The sequence below is a fragment of the Dendrobates tinctorius genome, unplaced genomic scaffold, assembly GCF_039654945.1.
Source record: "Dendrobates tinctorius isolate UK_male_01 unplaced genomic scaffold, ASM3965494v1 ptg000070l, whole genome shotgun sequence".
NCBI lineage: Eukaryota > Metazoa > Chordata > Amphibia > Anura > Dendrobatidae > Dendrobates > Dendrobates tinctorius.
Window position 1 is genome coordinate 69,006,728 of NW_027361738.1, and position 14,315 is coordinate 69,021,042.

Sequence of the window (14,315 nt, forward strand, 5' to 3'; positions counted from 1 at the left end):
TTAAAAATAGCACAAAACGTCTAAATAATAAGGCGCATATGCTAAAGCCAGAAAACTGGAGAAACTACAATTATTCTGCACGTGAAAGGGTTACTCTTGGAATTGTCCCATAATAATGTAGTTTTTTGGTCCAGATCTCAGGAATGTCACTCATTCAGATCACTGAACCTTGACAGCTACATATGTGGCAAGTTCCTCCTATTTAGACGGCGGGCTGTGTTCTTTTTTTTCTGTTCTTCTTAGGGGGGGGGAACTAAACAAGTTCATTCTTGTGCTATTTGCCATCTTCAATTTTATTTCAATTAACAGTTAATATGAGCACGGTCTCATGATCGAAAAAATGAATGACCCTGAATAAAACGTGTGAAGGTTCTATTAATCCTCTTATTCACCTGTATAAATGCAATTATGATGCAATCCACTTGTCTTCTCAGCTGCTGACTTGCAAACTTTTAGATGTTTTAGCCTTATGCTCGGTTGGAACATAACAATATATTAATAGCTTCAAGGCCTGTATCGTACCTACAGGCTTACTTCCCTTTTGTTTGTTTTTTTCTTTTTTTTTATTATTATTATCAGAATATTTTTATAATGAATACTAAATAAATTCTTATATTTATTTTTTATTTTTATATATTTAATATTTATAAAATATTATTAATAATAATATTAATATCACTAATATTATATAATAATGGCTGCTTTGTTTTCTCATTATTTCTATTAATAAATTACAATGACTGGATTTTGCTGTAAATCAAATAAAAAAAATACTTAGTATATATAATAATAAAAATATATAAGCGTCGCTAAAAAAAAAGTTAAAAAGAATTGTATTTTCGCAGTAATATTTCTAAAAGTAACTGCAGATACCAACATAACCTTTAGTACTTTTGTTACTAACGTGTACTGTAAAACTGAATACCATTGCATAAATGCATGTGTGTAAGGGCTCGTTCTTATACCGGTGATTTTTTGCACAAAAATAGTCTGAGTTTCATCTCTGTTTTTCATCAGTGTATGGTCCGTGTGCCAGTTTTTACCATTTGGATTTCATCAATGATTTTCTCATGGGGAAATAAAGTGACAAAGCTCCATTGCAGTACTAATTACGGAAATCTCACACGGATGGCATCTGTCCGCTTTCTGTGATTTTCAATGACCCATGGACTTGTATGAGTCATTTTGATCTGTGACTCTGATCAAAAACGGACGTGTCTCTGTAACTTTTTTTTGGACATGGATGAGCCAAAAAAATATAGACATGTGAACAGCCCCATAGATTATAAACAGGTACAATAATCCAGGCAGTGAAGTGAGCCATAAACATAATGATCTCTACCAGTGTCGGACTGGGCAGCCAAGGGCCCACCAGTAGCCAACTCCACTGTCCCACTTCTCAGCTACATGCAGATGTGACATTATCCTCAATCACAAACGTACATTACAATGAACGGGGTAGATTGTTACATGAATGAGATGCCGCCTTTGTCTGTACATAGTGATTCAAGTATACTGCTCATATAAGAGGGTGGTGGTTCACTCCTGCACAGAGACCCACCGGAGGATTCTCCAGTTCTCCTGCCAGCCAGTCCAAGCCTGATCTCTACACCTAAGGGCAGGTTCATGCAACAGTATAAAAAATCGTTCAGAGTTTCATCCAGAATAGCAGGACGATCATTTTCTCACTTGGCATCCTTTTTTTTTACTCAGCGTCTATTAACCATTTAGAGTTTCCTATGTTACAGAATTTTAATGTATCCGTAAAAATCAGATGTTATACCCTGGCTCCGTGCGGCGTCTGATTTTTTTTTTCTCACTCCCATAGACTTGAATGGTTGAGTCTTATTCGATTTTTGGAGGAAAATTAGCATGGTGTGATTTTTTTTCACACTAAGAAAAACGGATCACGCTCGGACCAATGTTATTCAATGGGGCGGTGCTGATTTTTTTTTTTCACACACAGATTCAATTAGCGGAAAAAAAAATCTGCATTGCCCCATTGAATAACATTGGTCCGAGTGTTATCCAAATTTTTATTTTTTTTTTAGCGGCCGGCACTCTGGCTGAAAATACGGTCGCAACACGAGCCCTAATGGTAAATGTCAATTTTTTTTATATTTATCTTGTGATTGTTTATTTATTTATTCAGTGATAACTTTTTATTTGCAAAGTAAATGTTTGACAATTTGATTATGATTTTTTTTTTTTAATTCTTAGATTATGGATTATAAATGAATCACTCGCAAACAAAACATACCGAATGGACTTCAAACAATTCGTAAGATTCATTTGCAAAAGCAATATATGGTCATGGTGATAGATTTTATGGTCGAAGGGTAACATAAAGCATTCGGGGCCCCAATGCGAAATGTCCAATGAGGTTCCCAAATATCATGCGGCATTTATACTTCTTGCATACGGGACGCAGAGACCTTTTCAGCCCCATAAAGCTCTTAGGCCTAGGCACAACTACATCCTCTGCCCCTCCTATGGCGTCCCCCCGATACCGGGCATTATTCATGTGCCCATTCCATAAATTGTAGGCTTGCAGCAGAGCAGCGTCTTCTCCTAATGTGTCAGTTCTGCACTGATTTGCTCAGTAACGTTTCCTCCTATGGATCTTTAGGGATGCTTCTGTTACCTATGATGGAACTGTGTGAATGCAGTGTGATAATACTTATGGGGTACGCACAGTATTTAGGAGAGACAGAGCGAGCTCCTTGTCCCTGGGAAGGCTTAGAAGCCTCTGACTCTTTGGAGGGGTATCCTGTGAATGGAACCCCTGACCACTGGTGACGTCACAGGGCCTGATCAGGGATTCTCCAGAGGGTCAGAGAGAAAAGAGGGGGGGGGGGAGGGGAAGAGAAAGAACTCTGAATGGAACACTGGGGAAAGGGTAAAGGTCAACTTGGGAGCTCAGTGGTGACCACGTGATAAAGCAGGGGATGCACAGTGTGCTATAGAGCCTGCAGCTTAACCCCTGCAGCACAAGCCATTATTACCGCATGTATATTTAATGCATAAGTCTATGACATCTGTGTGCGCTTTATCACCGAGATAAATAAAGGAGACTGACCCTGATTCTGCAACACAGGGCAGCACTGTGTGCAACTTGTCAGGATTCCTTGCAAAACTCAACCTTCTGGTCTACAGACAAAGCTAAAGGATACAGTGCCACATACGTATGCATGCATGACGAACGCATGCTCAGGAGAGATGGCCGAGTAGCTGGAAACGTATCCATTAGCTGGTGTCACATAGTGACCACTAATATAGAGTTCTCTTCTTTGTAAACAAATGTATGTATTAAGTGAAAAGACATACTGGTAGGGAATCTAGATTGTGAGACCCATCGGGGACAGTGATGATAATGTCTGTAAAGCGCTGTGGAATTAATGGCGCTATATACCGTAAATGAGCAAAAGCAATAAATAAAAATAAACTGACACATTGTAGTCGTTCCTCCTATTGGATGCGTACTATAGTATGGTACATTACTCCGCTTAGGAAATTCTGAGCAAACTGGCACACTTCTTTTTAGGTTTTATGCACAATAAAGTAAGTGAATCCTATGTATTTCTACTGATGAGTGCAACAATAACAAAAGTAAGAACACAAATCTGATTCACAGAGGTCAGAAATCCGTAGGTTTTATCTTTGCTTTTTTTTTTTGTTTTAATTATTTCTAAGGCTCTGTTCCCACCATCAGCTTTTTTATGTTTCAGAATTTCTACACCTAAATAAATTAGGTTACTTGCGTTCTTTTTTATTACATTTTTTGGATGCTTTTCTTTGTCCTGCGCTTTTATCACGTTTTTGAAGCTGCAGTTTTTTTGTTTCTTTTTGGCTTGTCGTGTTTTAAACAAAGCTACTTTGTCTTTGATACTTCCTGGTATTTGGGCTGGATAAAAGTTCATTGATACATTTATGTGCGAATCACATGCGTTTTTTTATGCGTTTCCGCACTGAAGACCTTTTTGTCTTAGGCTGTGTGCACTCGCTGCGGAATCTGCTGCGTATTGATCCGTGCGGATTTTCAAAATCCGCAGATAAATCCTGCTGTTTATCTGCAGATTATCTTGCGGTTTTACCATCTCCACAATGGAGGAGATGGCAAACCGCTGCGGAATCCGCAGAAAGAATTGACATGTCAATTCATTCTGCGGTTTCCCATAGGGAATAATGGTACTGTACACCGCAGCAGAAACTGCTGCGAATCCACAGGGCCAAATCCACTGTGGAACCGCAGCAGAATCCACAACGTGTGCACACACCTTTAACCTGCAGATTTTTCTGCGTCTAATGCAAATCTATGTAAAAAAAATCTGCACATAAAACTCAGAGAAAGCGACGTGTTGCGGAATTGTAACACGCACCGCAAATTGATTTATACTGAGTAAAATAAAAGCACAGTGGGCATGAGATTTCTATAAAGGTATGTGCACACGTTGCGGATATGTGTGCGGATTTTTCCATGCGGAATCTGCAGAATCTGCAGGTCAAAACACCCGCCTTTTTACTGCGGATTTCATGCGGATTTTGTGCGGATTTCGCCTGCATTTTACACCTGCGGATTCCTATAGCGGAATCTGCACAAAGAATTAACATGAAAAAATCCACGTGGAAACGCAGAGGTTTATTTTCCGCAGCATGTGCACAGAGTTTTTTTTTTTTCATAGGAAAACATAGTACTGTACATCACTAGCGAATCTACAGCGGATCCACAGGGCCAAATCCGCTGCGGATCCACACACGAATCCGCAACGTGTGCACATACCCTAAATCCCATCCACTTTACTGGAACTGTAAGATACAGAATTCAAAATACTCAGTGTCAAAAACTCACCAAAAACTCATCCTGTGCACAGTCTAAAAGAAGACAAAAACTAAACAGTTAAAGAAACTTTTCCAATTAATCTTAACTCTTTACTAGTTTTTCTTTAATTTTTGTGGCCTAGATTCTCATTATTTTTAAGGTTCTGTATTTATTTATCTATTGCGGGAAATTACAACAGATTGTATCAGTTATTCATCAACGTTTTATGGAAAACTGTATCTTTTCTGTATACAGTGTTTTCACTGATACAAAGACTCCAAGTATCAGTATGGACGGCACAAATACCAGACTGAACTGGTACGAACTAATGCATTTTAGGATGCATCAAAGGAGATTATTTTATTTTTTTTACAAGATACAAATCACAACCTGAAGGAGATGAATGCTGCTGTGACTCCTGCCTGACTCACACAAGATTGCTCACACATAAGGCTGCGTTCCCACCATGAGTATTTGACGAGTTTTCGATGTTGTAGATTTTCTGCACTTATGAAGTAAATTAGGTTACATGCGTTTTTATCACATCTTCGCGTTTCTTTGTCTCATGTTGGTGTTTCAAGTTTTACATAAAGCTGCTTTGTTTTTGATACTTCCTGGTATTTGGCTTTGACTACATTTTATTGATTCACTTATGTTCCTGCAGCGGGAATACACTGAAAAAAATGCATATGTGTTTTTTTTTTTCATGCAGAATTTCCACATTTAGGCTATATTCACACATTGCGTTTTTGCATCATTTTTTATTTTATTTTTTAATGCAAATTTTAAGCTGTGTTTCACAGTACCAGCAAAGTCTATGAGATTTCAGAAATCTCATTCACGCACCTTTCTTTTTCTTTTCCTGACTGTTCTGTCACAGAGCTGCGTTTTTTTGCAAAATGCAACATGTTACTTCTTTCAGTGTTTTTTTTTCCCCAGCATTTTCCAACCATTGAAAGCAATGGTTAGTGCAACAAATTCTGGAAAAAATTGCAGATATCAGGTTTTGCTGCGTTTTTGGTGCCAAAACCTCATGAAGCTGATTCAGATTATATTTTTATGCACTAAACTTTATCAGCATGCACAAATGTACCCTGACAAAGATGCAGTAAAAAAAAAAAAAAAAAGCTGCAAAAAAATTAAGAAAAATGCAGCAAACATCTACTTTTTTTTTTTAACGTTGATTCTTTACTGCCAAGAGAGCAGGTTTTGCCTGCAGAGAAGAAAAGGCAGCAAAAACGCAACATTTGAACAAAGCCTTAATGCTGTTCTATGTGGAAAATCATCACATAAAACTCAGCGTACCCGCAAGAGAAATTGACATGTTGCGGATCTGGAACACGTACAGCAGGACAGTTTACGCAGAGTAAAATAAAAGAGCACAGTGGGCAGGAGATTTTTATAAATCCCATCCACTTTGCTGGAACTGTAAAAGACGTTGTGGTTTTTTGTTCAGCTAAAATACGCAGCTTCAAAAACTCATCTTGGCTAATTAACGTTACTGATACAAAGTATATCAATATGGACGGCACAAATGCCAGATTGAACTAGTACAAATGAATACATTTTGGCATCAATATTGTCCCCCACAGCCACAGAAATTATTACGATTCATCAAAGCAACATCTTTTTTTTTTTTACAAGATACATATCACAACCTGAAAGAGATGAACACTGGGGTGACTCCTGCCTGACTCATGCAGATTGCTCACACATAACTCGCCTGCACGCATGCACAAAATCACACTCCTTATGGACATTTAAAAAAGCACTTTCTGCCATTTTAATCACTGTAGAAGATTGCATTAGCCTGAAAAGGATCACAATACCACAGGCATGGCCTGGCGGTCTTCCCCATAATGCCTTGCTGATATCACATAACATGGTATAGCGCAGCCAGTCAGGAGTGACTATAATAGCCTGTATAAAAGCTGAGGCAGGAAATGCAGCAGCCATTTTAGGGTGAATCTGGATAGTGAGAGTCAAAAATCACAGCTTAGCATTAACGATATGGAGAGAAAATTATAAAATACTGACTAAACATGACATATAGCAAGTGACAGTGAAGAACAGTTACTATCCGCTTATCCATAGCTATATATGTTGAATTCACTTTGATATTACTAAGTCGGTGCTTGCACTAAATCACCAAGCTGGATACAATACTGGGAGATCGCAGAGAGTTAAACACCTGTTTTGAGGTCAATTGGAATACTTGTGATTTGCTGCAATTTGAAATTTTGAAGAAATAATTTGGCAAACCTGACGAGTTGGAATTTGAAAAGATTCGCTCATCTCTACTTATTGGTGCTCCCTAAACACTGAGTACATGAGGTTTAATTTGGAGAATGGATGCATCTATTTTCTGTTGCCTATATTGAGCCAGCATATTCATATTCATAGCCAAAAAAAAACATGTTTGGGACACTTATGGCAAAATGAATGGTCAACCATCTTTATTAATATGCTATTTACTATGTCGTTTAAAGTGTTTTCACTTTTTTTTGCATGAATCAAAGATGACAAATCATTGTCCATATATATATATATTACATATTTTCCATATATATATATATATATATATATATATACACACACATATATAATATGTATGTATTCACAATTACGGTGCATCTGGATACTGCAGTAACACCATTATCACAATTGCACAATCAGGGCACAGCCATCCTAGGGCTTTTTTTTTATAGTAGGTTTTTGTAAAAAGAAAAACAACTTATTTTTACAGATTCTATTTATTTCTATGGGAAAAAATACTTTTAAACTGGATTAGTAATCTGTTAGTTTGCAGGTTCACATACTGTTCTTCAGCAAATATGTAGCATCACCAGAACATAGACTGTTAGCCCAATGTAAGAATGCCTGGCATTTCTAGCAGGTATGGCTTCTTGGTGATCTGTGGGGCCTCACTACAGAATGACCCAATGTGCATCACAGTAACCAGCTGCAGTTGGTGTCAGACCGTTTGCAACTTGTAACTGTAACTTTCAAATGCACTAGGCCATAATAATTGAGTTTTACTAAAATAATAACTTGTGTTGTTACTTGCCTGTTATTTAGGTTCTATGGACATTGATAAGTATGTGTTACTAATGTCACTGTCCCTCCTCCTCCTCTAACCCCAACTCAAGCACATAACTCCCCCCATCATTCCCTGCCCTGGCTGCAGCTCTTGGCAATACTACAAACAAGGGGATTATAGAACATATACATGTGTCAGGCTGTAAGCAGAAAGGTAGCATCCTCATGTCTGCTTAACCCTCTCAGTCCTGGCCCAGCATGAAGGTCTGCTTCATGATCAAAGACTTGTATTTATAAACTTTGCAAACTCTTCAGACTGGATTATAACAAGTGACACCCATGTGCTGACTGCCTTGTGCTATACATAATTCACAATCTATTATGTCAGAGGAAATCACATTGCTTCAGATACATGGATGGATGGATAGGTGGATGGATGGATGGATGGGTGGATGGATGGGTAGGTATATTTTGGATTTGTATCAACAAAGAGACTACTATGAAAGTGGATATTTAGCATGGTGGGTAGAGGATAGATAAATAGATAGATATTAGGATAGATGATAGATAGATAGATAGATAGATAGATAGATAGATAAATAGAGGAGTTTGTATGTTCTCCCCGTGTTTGCGTGGGTTTCCTCCGGGTTCTCCGGTTTCCTCCCACATTCCAAAGACATACTGATAGGTAATTTAGATTGTGAGCCCCATCGGGGACAGTGATGATAATGTGTGTAAAGCGCTGCGGAATATGTTAGTGCTATATAAAAATAAAGATTATTATTATTATAGATAGATAGATATTAGGACAGATGATAGATAAATAGATAGATAATATACAGATAGATAGCTATTAGGATAGACAGATAGATAATAGGATAGATGATAGATAGATAGATAGATAGATAGATAGATAGATAGATAGATAATACTGTAGATAAACAGACAGATAGATATTAGGATAGATGATTGATAGATAGATAGATAGATAGATAGATAGATAGATAGATATTAGGATAGATAGATAGATAGATAGATAGATAGATAGATAGATAGATAGATAGATGATCTTTTATGTCTTCCCTGCACAGAGCTGCAAAATATGTTGGAACCATATAAATAATGGATAATAGATAAATGTTCTAGGCTATTAGAGATAATACATTTTAGAGCAAAGTGAAGACATAAGTTGTAACACAGTGCAGTAATAAAATTGCTACTACTTTTTCCTTAATTAATATACTTTATGAAATTCTACAGGGTTTTACTTCATATACGTGTATGATAAAGATTTACTGAGGGCCTGGTGGACCTGACAGTGCTGTAAGGAGAGGTACAGGCCTTTCCCTATAACTGGAATATTACAGTTATGTACTGTTAATAATACTTGATTCAGGTCTGGTAATTTATCTGTAGGCATGCCCATGCTTTATACATAGGGACAGACCTTTCATCATGCAGTTAGAGGAGATTGTTGTTTTTTTTTCTGGGCTTCCTATTCAATTTCCACTTTTGCATTAAATGGATTTGTAAGTGACATAGCTCTTTCGAAAATTATAGATGCCTTAAGAAAACTTACCCCTACTTTTTTTTTTACAAATTGGAACAATATGTGTTGCCTTGATCTATACTATATATCGTCTCCAGATTCTGCACCTAAAAATATAACTAAGCAGATTACTAGTCTTTGCTGGTCTTCTGGATTACTTAGTCAGTCTTCTGGGCTTTTCCTCTATGTTGTATTGAAACTTCTAGAAACTTATAGCATGTATACAGCCAGCACATGATCAATATGTACACTTATCTGTAACAATACAACTCTTTCTGTCTCTTTTTATCCATTTTAGTTTATTATTTTTCATTTTTTTCCTTCATTATACAATTTGGTGGTCTTTAACATATCTTATGTGTTCAGAACAGCTAATACACAGAGAAAAAATGGACAGAATAGATATTATATGTATCTATAGCTATATTAGAGATATTGCACTCCATACACAGATACAAGAAAGCTTTAAATCTCCATGAATGCTTAATACATTATTTTAAGGCTATGTTCCCACATGAGCCTTTCTGCACCCATTAAGAAAAAAAAATATTGCATTTAAAAAAAAAAAAAAAAAATACGCAGCATAAAAAAACTCACAGTGGGAACGTAGTCTCATCTAATTTTGTGTACTTTATTCTGCATGGTGAAGACATTTTCAATGCAATTTAAAATGTACAGATACTTTAGCTTATCAGGGACTTCTAGTAATGTCATTCTAACACATTGCCCTGTGCTATCTTAGCTAATATTACCACCATGCCTACTGTAAACTAATGCTGCCTGTCATGGTATTATATCAGGGAAACTGGCATGTGTGATCTGTAATGATGTCTCCTTTGCCAGGCAGGATGCCCTGTGTAATATTAGCTGACTAAGGAGATGCCTTGTGCTGTCCTGACTGCAGCCTAATAGAATATAATGTGCCATCCAGGAGACTTCTGGTACATTATGTCAGTGTAGTGATCCCAGGGGGATATCAGGCTTGTGCTACCTCATCAAATAGCCAAATGGCAAAGAAAAAGGAGCGAGTCTGTGTGTACACATGTGTATATATATGTATGTGTGTGTATATTTATATGTATATATATATATATACTTTTATTTGTTATTTATTTATTTATTCAATTTTCCTTTACTTTTACAATCTTAATATCCTTAAAATCCACTCAAGACACCAAGACACTACTCATAACACCTGTACCCTATAAACATTCCCATTACCTTGCATGCCACAATGAGTTTGCACATATATACTGTATGTGTATGCTATATGTATGTGTATATAGTGGACTAGTGTGTGTGTGTGTATATATATATATATATATATATATATATATATATACACACACATTGTCTCGCCCTAACTAATCCCATCAGTAAGAGTATAAAGCAGACCATTCACTTGCATGCCACTGTGAGTGTGTATGTATATATATATGTGTGTATATATATATATATATATATATATATATTTGCATCTTCTTGCCCTGACTGTTTCCATCAATAAAAGTTGCATGCCACAATTACTTTATATGTAGTGGTATAGTGGGTGAATATATATATATATATATATATATATATATATATATATATATATATATATATATATATATTGCCTAGCCCTGACCAATCCCATCAATGAGAGCATAACACAGTGCATTTATTTGCATGCCACAATGGGTTTGTTTGTACATATATATAGTGAGTGTGTGTGAATATATATATATATATATATATATATTGCAATTTGAAAATCCACGCAATATGCTCAATAAAAGCATAAAAGAGTCCATTTAATTGCATGCCATGCCTAATGCTCCTGCCCCTTCCTGCTCTGCTGCCCCCCTGTAGACCATGCTCTATGTGCCAAATACACAGACTGACCCCCATATTACCGTGTCTTTTTGCACCCGAACTTTGCACCCCACACCCACACACCCCCCAGCCTGGAGCCCGGCCAGTCTGCCCCTGACACCAGGGTCCTCTGAGCAGATCTGCTGTTAATGTGCTCCTCTCCCACCCCAACCCCCTTAACACATTCAGATCTTTTTTCTTTACCCTGTGTATTCTTAGATAAAGAAAAACAACAACTCCATTTCCATTGCACTCTGTGTTCCTGCCACTTCTTTTCTCCACTTACAAGTTTCCTCCAAGTTTCTACACTTAGATGGGGGCAAATGCATTTATTGGGGTAAACTTACAAAAGGTGGAATATTTTCTATGCATTTATCCACCAGTCGCCGATTTCAGTTCCAGATCGTTCAAATAAATTACACGAATAACATAAAAATAATATTGATTCTTTTTTCTTAGCGAATAATCTACAGAAAAAAAGTTGCAAGACCCCAGAATTAATAAAAAAAAAAATGAAGAAGAAATTTAGCAAAAAAATACAATCGAATGTGAACCCGGAGGATGAGGATCGCCTTTGTTCCTCTATTGTCTCCAAACAGCATAAGGCATTCTTACCTTCCCTTATATCTCATCCAAGATCCAGAGCTTTCCATCCAGGACTAGTGCTAGATCCAGGCTGGCAGAGCCCAGGACAGGAGCTTACACACTGGATCCCATTTATTAATCGTCGGATCCTGCTCTTTCTTTAGGATTAAGTTGCTGAGCACGTTGTTGCAAGATGGAGACCCCCTCCTTGTGAATCTCTCACGTTTAGGACCTCCAATTCCACCCAGAGAGGGAAAGAGGGAGAGCAGAGAGGCTCTGAACTTTCAAAAGAAGGGGCCTGCTCCTTTCCCTCTAACTTGTGAAATCAACTCTTTCTATGCACTATTCCGAGGCATTGTTTATGTGCAGAAGGGAAAAGAAGAAAATATAGAAGCGCCTTAGTACATTTAAATATATATATATACATATTAGTACAAAATGTATCATAATACCCCTAAATATGAGCCTAGAAATTGTGTCAGTGCATTGCTCAATATTAGTGTGACTAGTTTTCGAAAAAAATAAAATAAAATGTACTAAATATTTTTTTTCTCCTTATATATTGTATATTAGCATAGACACAGAGATAGATATAACAAACATAAACTGCACTGCTGTGAGAGAGGTAATAATGAATGCAAAATATAAAAAATAGATGTTAAAATAGATGATAGATAGATAGATAGATAGATAGATAGATAGATAGATAGATAGATAGATAGATAGATAGATAGATAAAAAATTACAAAAGCAGAACCGTGGAAAATAGGGTGAAAGCCTGACTGTGACTTAATGTCCACTTAAAAAAAAAAGAAAAAGAAAAAGAGAGGCAGCACTCCAAATTGAATGTGCCAAAAAAGTGGGGGTAATTTATTTACCCAACCCTATGCACCAGAGATGGGATTCAATTTAGAGTAATGCTTGGCATTTTTTTTTTCTCTTGAAATAAATAGAATAGAGATAGATAATAGATAGATAGGTAGATAGATAAATATGAGATAGATACGGGATGATAGATCGATTGATATAGATAGATAGATAGATAGATAGATAGATAGATAGATGGAGATAGATATTAAGATAGATAGATAGATAGATAATAGATAGATATTAAGAGAGAGAGAGATGGAGATAGATAGATAGATAGATATTAGATAGATAGATTGATATTAAGATATATATATATAGAGAGAGAGATGGCGATAGATAGATATTAGATAGATAGATAGATAGATATTAAGATAGATATTAAGATAGAGAGAGAGATGGAGATAGATATTAAGATAGATAGATAGATAGATAATAGATAGATATTAAGAGAGAGAGAGATGGAGATAGATAGATATTAGATAGATTGATATTAAGATATATATATATAGAGAGAGAGAGATGGCGATAGATAGATATTAGATAGATAGATAGATAGATAGAAAGAAAGGTAGATACTAACACAGAGTTGCCTAATCTTTATTAGACTTTATTATTGCAAGCATTACAAACATTATTCCTGTTGTTACATGTGATTTAGATCGTTAATTAAGAATAGAATCTGTTGTGTGAGTTGCATCTGATCTTGTGCAGCCACTGCATTGGGCCAGTCTTTATTAGCCTTGCAGTGAGTAATGGCCTTTCCAGCTCCCATTTAGATCTCGCAGATACAATTAATACTGCCTGTAGCACATACCATTTACCTCCATTAAAGTCGCCATATTTAACACCTTGGTCATTTCCTCCACTGACAGTGCTGCATTGTGTTCGGGAAGTTTCCTGGGATTGCCGGTGACTGTGTGACCGTGAGCAGCGGCTGCAGCGCACAATGATAGAATAAAGCTAGGCAATAACAATCTAATACATTAGCACTAATATTTATATGTTTTGTCTCTATAAAGACGCATCAACCTTGACATTTCCCATTTGTTGAGAATTTACAAGACACAAGGCCCTCCAATAGGAAACATCTATTTTCCTGAGATCAATTAATGGGAATTAAAAAAAAGATTATTCTTTTGCAAATATCATTTTTTTGTTCTTAAGTCCACAAAAGAAGGCATTGTTGTCTCAGCCACATAATTATGGCGTCCTTTAGACCGGCTGATAGCATTACAGATAAGGGAATGTGCCTGTAGCTGCAGATTAGCCTCTTCTTCCTCTCCCCTCCCCCCTCTGCTGCTGCTTCACTGCTTGTGGTCACTGCAATCCCCCCCATGGCTTTAGGTGATGGGGGGTATATACTGTCCAGGTCATCACTGGGGGGTTGTACCACACTGATAACCAAAATAATCTTACTGGTGAGATGGTTTTCATCAGACTCCATCAAATCCTATCGATTCCAATAACATTCTGGAAAGGTGCAATTTAAGTTCTCCATACATAGAAAGCAAATCAGAAGAACTTCCCGAATCCTCTTTGCACTCAAGGATTTACAGATTTTTCTTAAAGGCTACACCGAATTCTATATAGGTCAGGGAG